Source organism: Coturnix japonica, chromosome 1 (genome assembly GCF_054131305.1).
Source record: "Coturnix japonica strain WE chromosome 1, WE-NBRP24, whole genome shotgun sequence".
In the NCBI taxonomy this organism is placed as follows: Eukaryota; Metazoa; Chordata; class Aves; order Galliformes; family Phasianidae; genus Coturnix; species Coturnix japonica.
The window spans coordinates 156,622,391-156,641,033 of NC_140663.1; the positions used below are offsets into that span (position 1 = coordinate 156,622,391).

At 36.7% G+C, this 18,643-nt stretch overlaps 1 long non-coding RNA gene across 1 annotated transcript; it reads left to right on the plus strand.

Annotated features, from left to right (window-relative positions):
* Positions 1-16,227: 16,227 nt before the first annotated feature.
* LOC107308244 (uncharacterized) lies at positions 16,228-17,372 on the plus strand. Its single transcript, XR_001552707.3, has 2 exons — positions 16,228-16,361; positions 17,011-17,372. It is a non-coding gene; the product is annotated as an uncharacterized LOC107308244 (long non-coding RNA).
* Positions 17,373-18,643: the final 1,271 nt, after the last annotated feature.

Genomic DNA, 18,643 nt, shown 5'->3' on the forward strand with positions numbered 1-18,643 from the left:
TTTTCTTTTCCATTCCACCATTTTGTATAGCTATCAAAACCTAATCAGAACAATAACATATTTGATCACCCAGAGACTTTCCACTAAAGGAGCTTAATACTTATTGTATCTATATGCACTTGGACCCCACCATTAAAAGTAGCATATTATCTCTATTTGTAAACTCAATTTTATTATTCCTCTTACTCATAAAATCCTAGAATCATTCAAGTTAGAAGGGACCTCAAAGGTCATCTGGCCTAACTCTCATGCAATGAACAGGGACAGGGTATCCATCACCTCTCTGGGAAACCTGGTGTTTAGAAATATTTTCAAGAGACATAAATACTACTCTTCAGCACTAATATAGCTTCCACCTCTCCAGTGAGTACCCTAATCAATGCTTACCACTTTCACAACCTCCATAGATCTCTTAACATTTGATTTTGATAATGAATCCCTTTTATTCTCCTCCTCCATGGCATTTGTAACCAAATGTACTTCATTTTATCCATGATATTCTTTCTCTTGTTACTCAGCTACCTAGATTTTAAATTTTGTCTTTCTTGGAAAGCATATGTAGATTTACTTGTGTTTTATAATCTGTGGATAAAGATATTGGAGAGTGCATTCCCAGTTCTTTCTGTTTGTGCATATCCTTATTTTGTGCATACATTTAGGAAAAACAAATCAAACTGCAGTTAGAAATGAAAGACTATAACATGGAGTCTAAAGGCTTGCCTTCAGTAAGGCACAGTGAGTGTTTTTAATTTGCTGTACTTAACTGTAAGCACTTGAACTCCTACTTGTTAGGAATTACAAGCCCTTCATTTTTATTTATTTACTTCTAATTTATAGGATTTCAGTAGTTTTCTCAACACAGTAAAATCCACAGACTTTCTTACAATCTCACTGTATATTTCTGCAAGGGAAAGGCCATAAAAAGAGGCAGAAACAATCTGCAAATTAAAATAAATAGTTCTAAAATAACACAGATTAGTCAGCCAGGGATTTGTTTGAATCTGGGTTTTAAATCAGATGAGAGGACAATCAGAACTCCTTAAAAACTGATTGACTCATTGCAAAAAAGGTTCTCCCAGTCACCTTCCCCCTGCTACTTAGTCACTTTAATCTACCTTAATAAATTTAGCTAAACTTCATGTTAGCAGTTATCCAAACTACCTCCTCCTCATCAGGAGATAATTAATATTCCTAATGGTAGGAATGACACTTTGCAACAATGGAGGCCCAGGTTCGAATCCCCCCTGTGGCGCAAGTGGTAGAAGTGCCGCTCTGCTACACAGGAGGCTCAAATCCCGGGGGTTGGACTTGATGATCTCTAAGGTCCCTTCCAACCCGCACGAGACTGTGATACTGTGATACTGAGTAATATAAGATCAGCAGTTATTCTCACCCTTTACCCCTTGACATTCAAAGATTTAAGTGCTGATCTCAAAACAACAGTCTGGAAAGACATAACATCAAAGTGAAATCTTTGTTTTGTGTAAACATTAACTGTCTGGAAATTTTGGTATCAATAAACAGAAGTAAATGACTAGTAAATTCTAAATGTGAAGTCTGGACCTTTCCAAATTCAGTCTTCTTATAATCTTTATAATAAATTCTCCCTGGGGATTTCCTGGTTTTAGCTATGGCCTGAATCACTGGGTCAGAAGGTGTGAATAAATACTCATTAATGAGATGAGATGCTTTCATTTGTGATCTAATTGCTGCTTTGTATTTGATTTAAGTCACCATATTCAGTTTAAGAAGACACATGCTGTAGCTGAATTGACAATTCTTATTAATAACTGAGAGTAAATATTGGTTAACTGACTATAGCCTTGGGACAAAGTTTGAATATTAGAGGAAAAAGAATTTCCTTCATTTGTTTATAAGCTGGATTTCTTACTTAATACAGTATTAATGAAATGTGGCTTCAGTTACTGGACTTCTTTTTTGTTATTTTAGAAATATGTGAGATTAAGTACTTAAGAGAAAAAGCTTTTCAGAGACTTTAAGTGCATTTCAGACATGGTATAAATCTTTTTTTCTAATTTGGACAAACAACAGGAGTGCGGAAAAATGGCTTCCCCTAAAGAACTGGAATGGAAAAAGCCTTCTGTTTTAACACACTGCCTTAATTTTTGTGGCAGCATTTTATCCTTACAGGATACCCACCACCAGTTATACTTTATTATTTCCTCCAAGGACAATTTTGAGGTTTAAAATAATTGTGCAAGAAGACTACTGTACTTTTTTTCCTCTAAGATGACTTTCTGTATTGTCTTTTGAGCAACACACCTGAGAAAACATTAATGTGCTGAAATGAGCAACAGAACTGTGCTTCCATGTTCAAGCAAAAGATACGCAGTATGTTGTTGTAGGAGTTCTAGTTATTTTGTTATAATGAATTTAACAGAATTGAATGCTTTTCTAACAGTGCCAGTGTTTAATAGTTTTACCACGGACAGTGGCATGATGAGTGAAATAACATTGTATGTGCTTTATTTGTCTGACTAAAGCGACCTTTTGGTTGTGTTTTTTCATGCCCACCTTTTCATTTTTTCCTCCTGTTTCCAAAAGAAAAGAATGTTCCCAAACAAGTGTCTTTTTCTCAGTAAAGTAATTTTTGACTTTTCCTATAGTTTTTGTGTTTTTTCTTTCAAGTGGATGAAAACAAGGAGAAGAATGTAAACATCCTGGAAAAAAGAAAAGGAAAAAAAAAAAGAAAAAATAAGAAAAAGTTTGCTGTTCTTGCCAATTCAGTTTTCTTCTATAAACTCTGCTGGGGAAATAATGTCATTTTATCATTTAATAATGCAAAAGTAACAAGTTTTAAAAAAAAAAAAAAAAAGTTTATTTTCTGGTTCTGTAACAGTACAGCACAGATAGTCCTTCAAGCCTCTCTCCTGGACTATGGATCAGATCTCAACAGCTCATGTCTGGGCAGACCGATGTCTGCATCTGCTTGCAGAGTTATCGAGAAGTCAATACATAAAGATCTTGCTGCAGCAGGACTCTACTGCCTGTGATAGCTGGTATTTCAGGCTGGTAAGAAAATTCCCTATAATGTGATACTTAGCAATGACAGCTTGATATGCATCTGAAAATATCAAGAAAACAAGAATAGAGTCAGTAGGGAGAGAACAGAGCTCTGATTTGAGGATAAGATTCACCATCTCTTGAGGAAATCATGGAGAAACCAGACAAGTCCAAGTCCAGGCAGCCTCTTCTGTGGCACTGTGCAGCCGCCAGTAATTCATATAGGTAAGCAAGCTTCTGTTCATGTTGTCAACCTTCATGATTTACATTAGTCCTTTCCTCAATGACTGTGCTTTCTTCTGACAGCATAAAAGTACTTCTGTTCCTACTTGCTGCTGTGATTGAAAACCACAGCACAGGCCTTCTGTCACTTTGCTGATTGATTAAGTGCTTTAGGGCTTGTATTTTGGCAAGACATTAACACCCTATCGTGTGTTAAACAAAGTTAAACTGTCATGAGATACACAAGAAGACCGCATTCCTGCAGATCAGACTCTCCAAAGCAAACACAACTTGAAAACACATTATTCCAAAAAATAATTTACTAGGATATATATTGTATTAAAAAGTCTTTTAAAAGCAGGAGCACCACTAGTTTGGTTTGGCTCTAAATGTGCACCCACGCATCACGGTTTGGAAAATTCAGATAGTGGTATAGTGTCTTTGATGTGCAGATGTTTGGTTTTTTTCTTTCTCTTTTTTACTCTTAAAGAAAACAAATAAAATGTATGGCTAAAATCCACTCCTACTGTATGTGGGAGATCACTGCTGACAAGACACTGGACGTGTCATGGACCAGAAGACTAGCATATTGTCCCACGGGGTCCTAGAGGGAGCACTTCCAACTCTCATTTAGATACTGGAAGGGAAGTATGAGCTTATGTTTTCCATTTATGTGTATGGACTCATGAAAATACAAGTCTCCAGACGAATTAATCATTTTTTTATAAGCAGAATAACAATTTTTCATGGATGTTCACATGTGCACAGATGTCTGTGTGTCTCTGTGTGCATACAACCATGTCTATGGCAAAAAAAATGGTTCCGTGCACTATACAGTACTGATAGGTATTGTTCCACTGAACATAATATACTTTAAAACGTTGTTTTTCCAGATTGCTTTCAGATCTTATCATTTAAGAATGCTGAGATCTCACAAGCACAGAGTTAGGTTTCTACTTTATGAGTACTGCAATGAGGGGGTAAAGAGTCAGGTCTAATGGCAAGACCTTATAGTGATCCAATACATCTGGACATAGTCTGTGATCCAGGGATCTGCTCTACATTAAAACTTTGACCCAGAAACGAGGATACGAAAACATTCTTCTACCCAAAGGGATATTCTGAGAGCCACATTGATAGTAAAATTAAAAAATAATTAAAAAATAAATAAAAAAAACATGGCTGTGAACTTTTCTGAGTGACTGAATGATTCAACACTAACAAGGCAGTGACTCATTAAAAAAAAGACCTCCATCCTGTCTTGTATATGACATCGTGCATATTTTTCTGTTAATGCTAAGGACTGTAAAAAGGGATATGCCAGAGAACAGTGCCAGGATTTGAAACAACATTGACCATTGGAGACATAGCCATTATTAAAAATGTACTGAAATTGAATATGGAAAAATGTACTTTGGGAAAGAAGACTCGGACACATGAGTTATATACTGGAGAATAACATCTTCAGACAAATGGTTTTGAAGAGGATCGGCTGAGAGATGGTTTGACTCTGAACATGAGTCAGCACCCATGTTGTTACAAAAATACAAGCTCTTATGCTACATAAACAGACCTATTATCTGAGAAGAAGCTTACTTAATAATCTTTCCATTCAAGGCAGGAAAGAAGTTTTAGGTCTGTGATGTAGCACCCGTTTGCAGGTGACAGATTGGAGAAAACATGAAAACTAATTGTAGAAAACTAGGCATAGGGCATAGTAACTGATCTTTAAAAAATGATCTGTGAGGAAAGGCTGGAGAGCTAGTTGTTTAAGTTGGAGGAAAGTAAGAGGAAACAAAAGAAATACTGCTGGAATACATAAAAGCTTGGGGAAAAGAAGAAAAAAAAAAGAACAAAACATTCTTACATTACTGTGACAAATGCAACAATTAAAGAGTTTAAACAGTAAGACAGAGACTGAACACCAGGAAAGAGAATCATAGAAGCATAGAATCACTTGAGTTGAAAGGGACACTAAAAGGCCGTCTTGTCCAATTCCCTGCAATGAACGGGGACATAGACAGCTAGATTACATTGTTCAGAGCTCTGTACAGCTTGTCCTTGAATTATTTCAGGGATGAGGAAACTCTATCATAAAAAACTTCCTTACAAGGGAGGTGATTGTCCCCCTCTATTCTGACCTTGTGAGGCCCCAACTGGAATAATGTGTCCAAGTCTGGTGCACCCAACTCAGGAAAGTTGTGGAGCTTTTGGAGAGGGTCCAGAGTAGATCCACAAAGATGATCAGCCTGGAAAAGAGAAAGCTGTGAGGAGACCTCATTGCAGCCTTCTGATATTTAAAGGGAGTTTTTTAAAGTGACTGTAAAATCACAAATATTGAAAAAAAAAATTTAAAAAAAATGGGAGGGGGGGGGTAGGGGGCGGGGACGACACACATATTATTATTAAAAATAAATATTATTAAAATCAACTTTTTCTTTCAAATTTGATAATAATAAGATCTGAAAAAAAAATACTTCTAAGTGCGTGAATAGGACATGTTCATATTCATCACAAGAAACATAAGAACATCTTTAAATGAGGGTTTTTTTTATAATATTCTTCATGTGATCATCCTATTTTGGTCAATGATATACTTATTGTGCAAAAATTATATTTACATTTATGTTTTATAAGTGTATTTGGAATACACTTATTAAACATTATGTGGGTTGAATACAGTGTGGTGACATGAAATCGAAAAATGAAGGACAAACTAAGTATAAATGTGCCCACAAATGTTCTTCTTCTTACTGGATGGACAGTGAGCACATATAGCTATGCACACCATAAAGTCTGTTGTTGTTCAGAAATGCATGTGTATTATACTGGATTTCTGGATTTGAGGACCTTTAGTTCAATCAGCTGCATTAGGCAGACTTTCATTAATGAAAGAATATTCAATCTGTAGAAGTGTTTTGGTCAGATTCATGGCATGGCAGATTCAGTCCCAGATAGTGATGCCTACCACTGAGTTATTCTATCTATCTCCAACGGTGTCTTAGCACTGTCTGAAGGCAAATGGAGTACAAAGAAATTGGTCAAATCAAATGTATGTCTCCACGAGAGCAAATGATGCAAGTACCGCTGCACACATGGAATTACTGGCACTTATGTCATAGCAATGGTCCACTTCATACGGAACATGTCAAGTGCCATCTGGAAATCTCTATAAACAATCAGCATATAGAGAACCAGTGAGACTCCAGTTTATCTGAATATTGAATGTCTAATAATGCCCTGGGGATGGACTACAAATTGAGAAGACTGCAACACATTCAGTGTGCACAAAAATAATGCGTGAATGAAGACTAAACCATGAATAATCTTTTTACCCAAGAGCTAACAGACTGCAGCCAAAGGCATAATTTTTTTAAGCAGAAAATGGAAAGCATTAGATTCTGAAAAGTTCCTAAGTGCTTCCAATTTCTCTCAAAGGAACCACAAGAAAGCCAGAGAAAGATTGAACCTTTTCTTCAGCAAAGTAGAAGAAAAATACTTATTTGGAGAAAAAAATGACACACTCAGGCAACAGAAATTTATATGCATCTTTTGTTCTTCAAAAAAAGATGCTACATGTTGAGTACAGATCTAAATGCTACTGGTAATAAATTTACCCTCTTACATAAAGCTTTTCAAAACAAACAGAAAAAAGTCAGAGTGAGGTATTCTGAGGTTTGAGTAGGTGAAATGTCAGCCAGAAAAAATAAAGGTAAGTGCAGGGAGAGAATCTCTGGCTTTCAGTTCTAGAGAATGCAAGAATTTTACTATGTTAAGAATTTTAATAGAACTATAGGATCTAGTCTTACTTTGGTATTCTGGGGTGCATGAAAAAAGGCTAATAAGTTGAGGAAGATTCTTCTCCACTTCTACTCTGCCCTGATGAGGCTGTGTCTGGAGTACTGCATCCTGTTCTGGGCTCATCTTAAGGAATACAGGAACTTCTAGAGAGATTTCAGTTGAGGGCCGCAAAGGTGATTGGGTGCCTAGAACATCTTCCATATGGTGAAAGGCTGAGGGACCTGGGACTATTCTGGAGAAGGGGAGACTGAGAGGAGGTCTTATCATTGTTTATAAAATATTTGAAGTCTAAATCTTATATGTAGTCTAACCTTCCACGAAGCATGTTTTACCCACACAGTGAAGCTGAATCAGGAAACTAATCCAACTGAAAATATTTTTTTATTTTTATTATTTTTAGCTTCCTGAGCCCACTAATCTCTCAGCCAGCTGAACTGCAGTTCCACTGCTTGGGAAAAAGGGACAAAGAAGGAATAAATGGCAAGGGAAAGAGGGTCAAAGCAACAGCAGGCATCCAGATCATCTTTACCCACCCTCAGACTGTGCTATGCATTTATGGCCTCAAAGTGAACAGCAGGGTGATAGCTTGACCTATTTTTGCCTACACGGCACATCTCTGCCTTTGTACAATGCTTAGTGCCACATAAGCAGAACTGGTTAGACTAATAAATGTACCTAGATGGAAAGAAAAATTGGTTTGTCTTCAGCTGGATAAACTACTCAATCCACTTCACTTTCTCAGAAGCGCTACACAACATGAAAGAGGCAGAAAATTGCTTGATTCATGAAATTCAAATGGAAACACAGCCTCTGTAAAATAAATAATAATCATCATCATAGAAACATAGAATAGTTTGAGTTGGAAGGGACCTTTAATATCATCTATTTCCAACCCCTTCTAGACCAGTTTTCTCAAAGCCCCACGTAGCCTGCCCTTGAATGCTTTCAGGGAGCGGGCATCCACAACCTCCCTGGGCAACCTGTTCCAGTGTCTCACCACCCTCACCACAGAGAATTTCTTCTTAATCTAGTCTTAGTCTAAATGTACCCTCTTCCAATTTAAAGACACTTCCCCTTGTCCTATTGCTACATGCCCTTATAAAAGATCCCTCTCCAGCTTTCCTGTAGGCTCCCTTCAGGTACTGGAAGGCTACCATAAGGTTTGTCTGGAGCCTTCTCTTCTCCAGGCTGAAGAGCTCCAATTCCCTCAGCCTGTCCCCTAATCATCTTGGTGGACCTCTTCAAGGCCTGTTTCAGTGGCTCCAAGTCTTTATGCTGTGGTTCCCAAAACTAAGCATAGTACTCATGAGATGGGGTCTCTCATGAGACTCTCATGAGATGGGGTCTCATGAGAGAAGAGAAGAAGAATCATCTCCCTCAACCTGCTGATCATGTTTCTCTTGAAACGGCCCAGGATACGTTTGGCCTCCTGAGCTGCAAGAGCACATTGCCAGCTCATGTTGAATCTTTCATCAACTGACACCCCCAAATCCTTCTCTTCAGGGCTGTTCTCAAGCCATTTTCTGTTCAACCTGCATCTGTGCTTACAATTGCCCTGACCCAGGTGCAGGACCTTGCACTTGATCTTGTTAAAATTCAAGAGGTTGGCATAGACCCAATAAATAGTAAACTAATAAACCAATAAGAAACAAATAATATACCAGTAATAAACCATTAATAAACTATACATAGGAAATTTTATAGAACATCATAGCTCTGTCAATACTTGATGAAATGCCATGAATGGGTTTTATGCAAGTCCTTACTTGCATAAGTACATGATTCCCACGTGAATGTACTGGGAATCTTCAGAGATGTCTCCTTCCACTCCTGTTTTTGTGTGCATTTTGCTAGCAAATGAGAATGAAAAAGCTACTGCTGAGTACTTCAACACCTTCAGGCCTAATACTCATTCATCTTCAGAAATAGTTTCTTAGACATTAGTCTGTAACCAGGGTGCACAAGCTGCACCACCATGACTCTTTAAGCCAGACTCTTTAAGACGAGGCAGTACCGCGATGAGCAAAGGGAAAAAAGGATAATTTTCTAAAGATAATAGCAGAATGTGAGATAGTTTAATATAATACAATATAATTAGAATTGAATCTAATAAATCAAATAAAATGAGAGTGTTGAAACCAAAGTCCTCACTCTCATGCCATAGGTGAGACAGCCAGAGAATGCATAGAGCAAAGTGGGCAAAAAGAGAGGCAGTCTCATGACTCCCAGTCAGTTCTATTTTTTCCTCTCAATGGAAAATGGAAACAGAACAAAGATGTCTTCTGGGAGCTATAATTCATTCTTCTCTTCTGAGACCAGGTAACTGGAATTATCAACAATCCATGGAACTGCAGCATTAACTCCTTAACTCCCAGTACGCTGAATGTTATTGGGAAGGAAGAGAGAGTAGAAGTCATGAAAACTGTCCCATTTCAAAATACAAAGTTTCTGGGCTAGAGATATCTCACCATCTTTCTTTGAAGGACAATGGTATTACGTGTTTGCTTGCAAAAGACTGAGTGTACCTTCACATTTTCCATTAAGAAAAGTCAGATCTGTTTTTTATATAGTCATGAGAAGTATGTGATGTTATTTCCAAATTTAAATATGTATGTTGCTCATTAAAAGATTATACTAAATACAAAGTGTTTCTCAAAGAACTTGGGCTTATTCCTGAATTCTTCAAATAACATTCTAGGAAAATAATTAAGTCGATGCTGGTACTTTTTTGCAGTAGTTAATGATTGCCATATGTGAGTATCATGAATGTCAATAACAAATCTGGAGGGGCTACACAGACATCTAACTTTTATAATGAAAAAAATAAGGGGAAAAGATGACTTAACCTTCTGGGCCAGAAGGAGAGCAAAAACATACCCTTTCTTCTTCAGTAACTCAATTTTTATTTATTTCTGTTGTTTTACATGATGACATCAAAGTGTTTGGCACATCAAAAATAAACTCTCTGCTTATTTTTTTCCCAGACTCAGAGCCATGTGTGTGGACCTCAGTTCTTCCCTTAGTCTCTTACAACTTCGATACCTTTCACACCACCTTTAACAGAGACACAGAGAGACTATTCTATACAAATTAATCTTGTTTTACACAGCATACATCTTCAAAGATTAAATAAGAGTATCCATTAACTTGGAAAGGACCTATTCCCTTGATGAAAAGGATATGTTTATGTAGCACCTGTTCTGCAACATGCCATATATTGTGCACACATGAAACAGGAAATATTGTGCATTGCTAATACTGCCAGTGTGAGTTTCATGGAATCTACGTGGCTACAGGCTGATGGGTGCTGGAGAGAAGAGCATGGGAGCAGAGATGAGGTTCTTCTAGGTGCTGTCTGCTGTGGTGAGCTGATTTGGGGTGGCTGCCAGATGGCCACTGAGCCATTCTCTCACTCCTCCTCCTCTACGGGACATGGTGAAAAAAATAAGACATAAAAGTTCATAGGTTGGTATAAAAACAAGATCATTTAGGAATTACCATCACCAGCAAAACTGATTTAATTTAGGAAAAAAAAAAAAATTAAAAAAAATTATATATATATATATATATATATATATATATATATATATATAAAACTTCCAATTTAAAATAGGCCAGCATATGAAACAAAGACTATAACAACTTCTAACCCTCCATCCCATTCTTTCCTGTCTCAGTTTCACTCCTCCGTCCCCCTCCCCACAAGTAGTGCAAGGGTAAAGGAAGATAAAATCAGTCCTTCATAGCAACACCCTTCTACTCCTTCCATCTCACTCTTTCCCCTGTTCTAGTGAGGGATCTTTCCATAGCCTGCAGTCCTTCACGTGTTGTTCCTCTGTGGGACTGTGCTCCACAGGCTGCAACTGCAACCCAGGAGCTGGAGCTCTCCATAGGCTGCAGACTCCTTAAGGCACCATTCACCTGCTTGGCCATGGGCTTTTCCATAGGCTGCAGGGAACTTCTGCTTCATAACCAGAACATCTTCTGCTTTCCTTCTGCACTGACCATTGTGTCTGCAGGATTGTTTCTCACACATTTTCTCACTCCTCCAGCTGGTGTGCAGCATTTTAACTTAAATACAGTTTCCCAGAGGCACCATCAGTATTGCTGCTGGCTTCAGCTGTGTCCTGTGGTGGGTCTGTTGGAGCTGTCTGGAAACAGCTGTGTCCCACATGGGGGCAGTCCCTGACCTCTCGTCACAATCTCTTCAGCCCCTGCTACTAAAACCTTGCTACAAACACCGAGTACACCCATCAAATGTAAGGGTTCAGATAAGAACCAATACAGCCCAATAGATTCTATGGGTCAACACCTGGATGCCTCACAGAGGCAGGGATTTGGCTTTTATGGCCGTGGGATCCACTGGACAGCTAACTTCAAAGTTAACCTTGCTTTGAGGAGTGGCTGGATAAGATGACCTCTACGGGCCCCTTCCAACCTAAATTATTTTGCAGCTGCCAACAAGAAGGCTTTGTCTACTGGAGAGACTGAATTTTGTTTCAAGTGTCTGTTCATCTGTTGATAGAAACTACCTCCTTCTACAGACTTCAGGTCTGACTACCACAGTTAAAAGAACATTATAGTACTCTGCACTGTACAACAAACACCTAAAAAGAATTGCAATAATTGTACGATACAGATTTTTCCCAATGATTTCTGAAGTAAAGACGTTTGTTGAGCACAATGAGGTTCAGCAATGCCAAGTGAAAGATGTTACACTTGGATTGGTGCAAACCCAGAGATGTATACAGAATGGGAGAAGAATTCATTAAGAGCAGCTCTGTGGAGGAGGAGTTGGGGGTCTTGAAAGAAATCTGAATGTGAACCAGCAGTGTGTTCTTGCAGCCCCAATTGGATAAAAGTATGCTGATCTGCATAGGAATGGGTGGCTGGCAGAGTGAGGGAGGGGACTGTCCCTGTCTGCTCCATCATCATGATGCCCTATCTGGGGTACTGAATCCAGGCCTGTGGTATACAGTTTAGGAAAGATGCAGAGCAGTCGAAGCAGGTCAAGAAGAAGGCAGAGAAGATGATCAAAGAGCAGGAAGAACTCTTCTGTGAAGAAAGGTTGAGGAGTTGAGATTATTTATCTTGGAAAAGGCTCTGGGAAGACCTCACTGTTGCTTTCTAGTACCTGAGGGAACATTATATGCAGGGGAAAGTGTGACTTTTTACATGTTCTGGTAATTATAGGACAAGGGAGAACAGAAATAATGCAGTCAGCAGGAGCAAGGAGGTTCTCATCCCTCAGTACTCAGCCCTGGTGAGTAAGTTTCTCATTAACTTTCTTCAGCTTTCAGTAATAGACTTGGAAGTATTTTTTTTTTATTTTTTTTTCATTTGAAGGTTTACTTCAGATATTTAAGCTGTATAAACAGGACAGAAAAGTCCTCTGTGATTATGAAACATATTTATAAAACTTCAAGGTTTTGAGGGAAAAACACATTAATGTGTGACAAATTGACTATTTTGTCTTTTGGGATTTCACATTGGGTTTCCCATGTACTACTCCAGATTATGTTCACAGCACACTGCACTATAGTTTCCAAGACTACATTCCAGTCAACCAGAAAATAAAATAGGATATATGTGACTGGGGTGGAATACAAATAACATCCATTTTAAACAATGGGTATGTCAAATCCAGTGAAAGGAACTTTATATTCTTTCAGAGAGAGATGCAATTACCAATGCATTTCACACATCTGTTGTGTTTATGTATCATGGAAGAAGGGAGAAATTCACTAAAGGTCTGCACAAGACCAGTTGAGCAGATGATATACAGGAACACATCAGCAACAGTAAGAAAGAGAATCAGCTACATTAGAAGCATATGTAGAGTTGTAATGTTTATGGTGCAGTGGAAGGAAAGCTATAAAACTTCTTGGAAGATGGCTTCTGAGTAAGACTAGAAAAGCTAAGTTATGGTTAGTTACAACTTCAGTGAACTGGTAGTGCACAAGACCTGAATGGACCTTCAAAGCCTGAAGCCAAAAGTTAAGTATGTGCATTTCTTTTATTTGGCTGAAACTATCAGCTACCAGAGTGAGGTAACATTTTAGTCATATTCATGTCATATAGGCACAAGCATTTGAATTTGGAACATCATTAAGGAACCACTAGTAATTATGTAGATGGATATGCTTCTGGGAGCTGGGGAAACACAACATGACGCACAAATTAAGAACTGATCTTTCTATTTTACTGGAAAATAGCTACAAATAGAAGTTACTTTAAACATATTTTGCACTCCTTAGATCATGACACCTCAATGGAAATTATTCTTACTCTTTCTGAGGGCAAGGATGCATTTTTACTCCGTCTTCTGATCCATTTGAATAGAAAAATCAAAGAACTTTCTCAAAGTCCTTAGCTTCCAGTTCTCTAGAGTTGTCATCTATTTTAAAGAATTATTTGGGGATCAAATTTTTTAATAATTAAACTCCAAATTGGATTAACCAGATTTTCCAAATTCAAATTGCATTGAATCTGAGTTTGAAATGCAAGTGTGGATAAGATGTAAAAAAAAAAAAGCAATTTCTAGATTCTATCATTTCCTATTATTCAAATACGTAGGTTGGAAAAGTGGTAGGATATATATGTCTGAATGATATATCTTCTAAGGCAGAGCCTATCCCCACCCTTTTTTGGTGTTTGGTTGTTATTGGGTGTTTTTTGTTGTTTTTTTTTTGTTTGTTTGTTTGTTTTGCATCTTGTTCCTTTTTGGAAGTGACCCTGTCTGATTTTATCCTTGACTATTTGTTATTTTATTTCATTTATTTAGGTACACAAAAAACACTGAAGAGAGAGGAGATGGCACCCAGACAATATTCCTCAAGATCTGGACTTTCTATTTGAGGCTGAAAACATACAATTTACAAAACAAAATTGATTATTTCAATAAACAAAAGACACGATTCTCTCTTTGATTTGATTGATATTATCCTGTTTAATAAGCATAAAAATTGAATTCAGACAAGTAAAGTTGAATTTTTGTGATATCTCACCAAAAGCTATATAAAAACATCAAATAATTGCTTATTTTTACAGGGAAAGAAAAAGACAGCTGATAAACAGCAGTCTTCACTTACTAAATACCAAGTGAACACGGGTAAATGCAGTTAGATTTTCACACAGAATTAAGTTATACTTTAACATACAGGGTTTTTGTCTCTACCATATCTAGATACAAAGATCCACATAATTAATTTCTGACAATATGAAAGTTTCGAGGCACACCAGTCATTAAAGAAGAAATTAGGAATTAGGAATGTTTTAACGTTCATTTCTAGTTAGCCTGTTGTATAGGAAAGACAGAGAAATGTTAATGCATATGGCAAGAAAAGGAATAATGTGTCTTAAACAGAACTGAGCATATAGTGAACAAAATTTCGGAGAAGTCAACCAATTCTTTTCCAATGTTATGGTCTGGTTGTATGCCTACTGAAGTCAGTGAGACTGTTCCCACTCACTTCCACACATATGAGGCAAACTTCGCTGGTGTTCAAGGCCGTTCTGGCAAAGTCTCCTGAACGATGTTATTAAATGATAACCTCAATTACAGTATGTTCTTAATAAAACACTCCCGCTACATTATCAGGAGGTGATATCCAAAATACAGCTCTTATAAATAAGCAAATACATCTCATACAATCAAGGAAATCTACTAGTGATTTTTCAAATGTGTTCAGATTTTCAGGTTCCCAAGCATAAATTCAGAAAATCTTTCTGTTAGCTTGAACTGGATGTAATTATAGAAAAGAAAAAGAAGCAGTCTGTTGAACATGGGCTTTATTTCAAAGCATATAACTACTCTGGCTCTTGGCATTATCTCAACATGGCTATGGGCAAGCAGCCACACTGCAAACTTAAAGATATTCTGTGAACTTAGGCTATAATTTTGGAAGTAGCTTGCTGCTTATCCATTGAAAACTAATACTGTTTTTTCCAGTGTGCTGTTCATCTGGTGGAAAACTCAGCTGTTCCCTATATAAAGCCAGAAATGCCTGTATAACTCTACTTTGTTGTTTCCCAAAATCAGTACACTACAATGAATGGCAAAATAAGTAATACGTGCAATCCTCAGATGGAACAAAAGAGAAAAAGAGAACATTTCCCATAGTATCTGATATAAATCTATATTATCTGCTGTAAGCACTACTGCAAGGGCTTAAATGAAGGATGAAATAAACATAACAATGCAATACTTTGACTTTTCGTGTTCCACAGTCAAATTGAAATGGATACCTCCTGTCTCAGTGTATCTCAGGTTTCCCAAGGATGAAAGAATGCTAACATTTAGCCTGAAGAGAACAACTGCAGAGTAGTAATTATCAGTTTTGTCATAGTTACTCTTTTAAATTGGAATGTTTATCCTGCTTTAGTTTTGCTGTTCTTTAAACCTACCAAGTCACCACTCAGTCCAAGTAAGTGAGCAGGAGGAAAAGACTTTTTTTTTTTAAACTAATTACATCCTTAGGCCTACATAAATACTATAAATTTATTCAGCATCTTAAAACATAAAATCATCAAGTAATGGATGATGTGACAATGAGAAATTTTCCAACTTGATTTTCTAATAATCCAAGGTAATCTAAGGTTTTGTGTATGAACTTCTGTTTTCAAATTACTCCAAGCTGCAGAAAGACTTAGATTTTATTTTCGGAGGAGTTAAAAACCTGTACGCTTGTTAAATTTATATCACTCTTATACCCAAGTAATGTATTCTAATAACTTTTTCAAAAAAATTTTCCAACCAGGGCAATATGGATTATAATGCCAGCTCACTTGATTCAGCAGGAATGATGCCAACCCAGTAGCGTCTCTTTTTTCCAGTTTTTCTGAGTTAAAGTTGAATGTAAAGACCTACTTGTGAAATGCAAATTCATATTTTAGACATAATGGAGGACCTTCAATAACGTCAGTGCAGAAGATAAGCCACAGTTTTTTCACTAGTAATGATTTGTTCTAGATGCTGCAAAGGAAGACAAGAGACAGGAAGGCTTGTTCAGTTATCTTTCTGGTGAGGTCTAACTTTTCAGGCAGAGATTGGCTGGAAAATTAGGCAAGAAGACTGCCATTACTTTCCAAACACTTGATTATTCAGTTTCCAACTATACCCCTTTATAACCTTGAATTCCTATTATTGTAATTACCTGACTAGTATAATTTGTTTTCACAGATGTCAACAAACCACAATTGCCTTCTTGGACCTTGGATTAGTTCAGAAAACTTTGTATTGTATGAGTTCTTTTCTGCCCAGAGTACATCATCCATGACTTTTAGAGTTGTACATTTGAGCTGTTTTATCCAAGGTAATAGCAACTTTCATTTTCTCTTTGGACATCTGACTAGACATACTGATTAAAATGTGTTATATCTTTCTTTGCATATTGGTTTTTTATGCTATAAGGGTCATTTAATGGCCAGAGGGGATGGGGGATGTTACCTTAATATGATAACCTTAGAAGTCACATCCCTCTGTAAGGTGCTTTGACAGCCCTGATCAAATTACATGCTATTCATTACACCAATGTGGTGAGTGGTAAAAAGGTATTTATTTGACTGTGTAAGTCCCTTATATATGTTTCCCTTTTCATCTACACACTTTCTACATATGCACAACCCCTTCTACATATGCATAACCGAGCACGGGAGGGCCTTTCGCGTTACATCCCGAGTGTTCGTGCACGCCTAATACAACAGGGGGATAAGGATGATGGTGGTGGAAGGAATGTTTTTGTTTTTTTTTTTAATGCAAGCTCACTAAAAGAGGGCAGAATTGTTTCCAAGAATGTAACTTTTAACCATTATTATTAATTCAAGATAATGGGGAATTGTCTCTTTTACAAGAAGAGATTATTATTTCTACAGAATATTACATAAATAAAAATAGAAGACTAAATTAAATTACATTTTCCTGCTTTAGCATAATGCAGTTTCTTCTTCCTTTGGTTTCCACAGAGCATCTTTTCACTGGATGGAGGATCATTGCCAGGAAATTTTTACTGTATTTCTATCCAAACTGCACCGTTTCTTCAAGTATTTCATGCCTAAGGATCTTTTCACACCTACTTCAAAAATAAGATCATAAATACTATTTTGGAAACACTTCCTTTTGGAGATGAGGAGGAATTACTTCTTGGAGTTTTGTCTGATTGTTTTTCAATTGTTCTTTTCAGCACCATATTTAGATAGTTAAACTTTGTGTCTTGAGTAATGACATGTTTTCAGTATTCCACGTGAAATATACTTAAGCATGGAAGTAAATGTTTGAAAGACTGATGCTTTAAGAAACTTTATAAAAATAAATGTGTAAGATGGTGGATTCTTTCCTTGCTTCTTTCTTTTAGTATCACACCATCTACATGAGAATCCTATTAAAACTTTGATCTCTATATGAAACTTATTCTTCCTAGAGGATGCACAGGGTCCATCAGCTGAAAATTTGACTGGTAGTATGACAGCAGCTAAATGTCTGACTGAAATTCAGGTCATACTGCAAGTTTTTCTCTCATTTTAGATTTCAGTAGTAAACATAGATAACAATTCTGATGGTTTAATAAATCAGAACTATAATGGAGATAGGAAAATATGGAGGAAAATTCATACCATATGCAAGTTAGAGTAACTGTAAATAAGCAAATATTACCTCTTTTTTATCCTAAAGAAATGCATTTTCCTTAATAACTGAACAATAGTGTAACCTTTTATTAACACATTATTTGTTTTTTCCATACTTCTAAAAGTTTGGGTTTAGTGAGAATAGACAGTTACAAACAAGCTATTGTTTCTGTTGGTGATGTACCAGGTTTAATGGTTATTTTTTCTGCATTTTACTTTTTGAACACTTTACAGCCCTATGATTCTGCGTTTTATATGCTATTGCATAACTAAAAGTTTAATAAAGATTGTTTTTAATTCTGCTGATGAAGGAATACTGTGTTTGTAAAGCATTTATCCTTTAATAGGCAAATCCCCAAAAAGGAAAATATATGATCTATCCTTCCACAGATAAAATATTCTTTCCATCATGTCCTATATCTGTCATAAATTTCTCTAACATTCGATCATTCTGTTTTGTAATGGAATGCCATCATTCTGACAAACTATTTCAGACTCCTAAGTAAGATCCAGATGAGCACTTCAACTTGTGCTTCAAATGAGTATTTCAAATGAGTACATCTGAGGTGCAAATTAGGCAAGTTGTAGCTTGGCATGAAGTAGAAACAAATCAACAAAGAAACACTACTTAGTTCCATAGATATCTGATGTAACAACAGTATTTTTTTTGTATTTTTTTTTAATTCTGAAAGTTCAGTGGGCAAACATCAAGTACAAAATTACAAATACCCGATTCAATTCAGGGAAAGTATCTGTGAATAGTTGAGACTCAAGTATCTAGTCCATAAATTGAACTGCAGATTACTGCCATCTCTAGAACAAATCCAAAGACCGTTAAACTCTTCTGATAGCTGTAATTTTTTTCTGAATCTTGAGATTTTATTCTCATATTGAATTATCAAATTCAAAACAAAACCTAGTAATTAAGTTATCTCACTTATTAAATAAAATTACAAATTGCATAGCTGGAGGG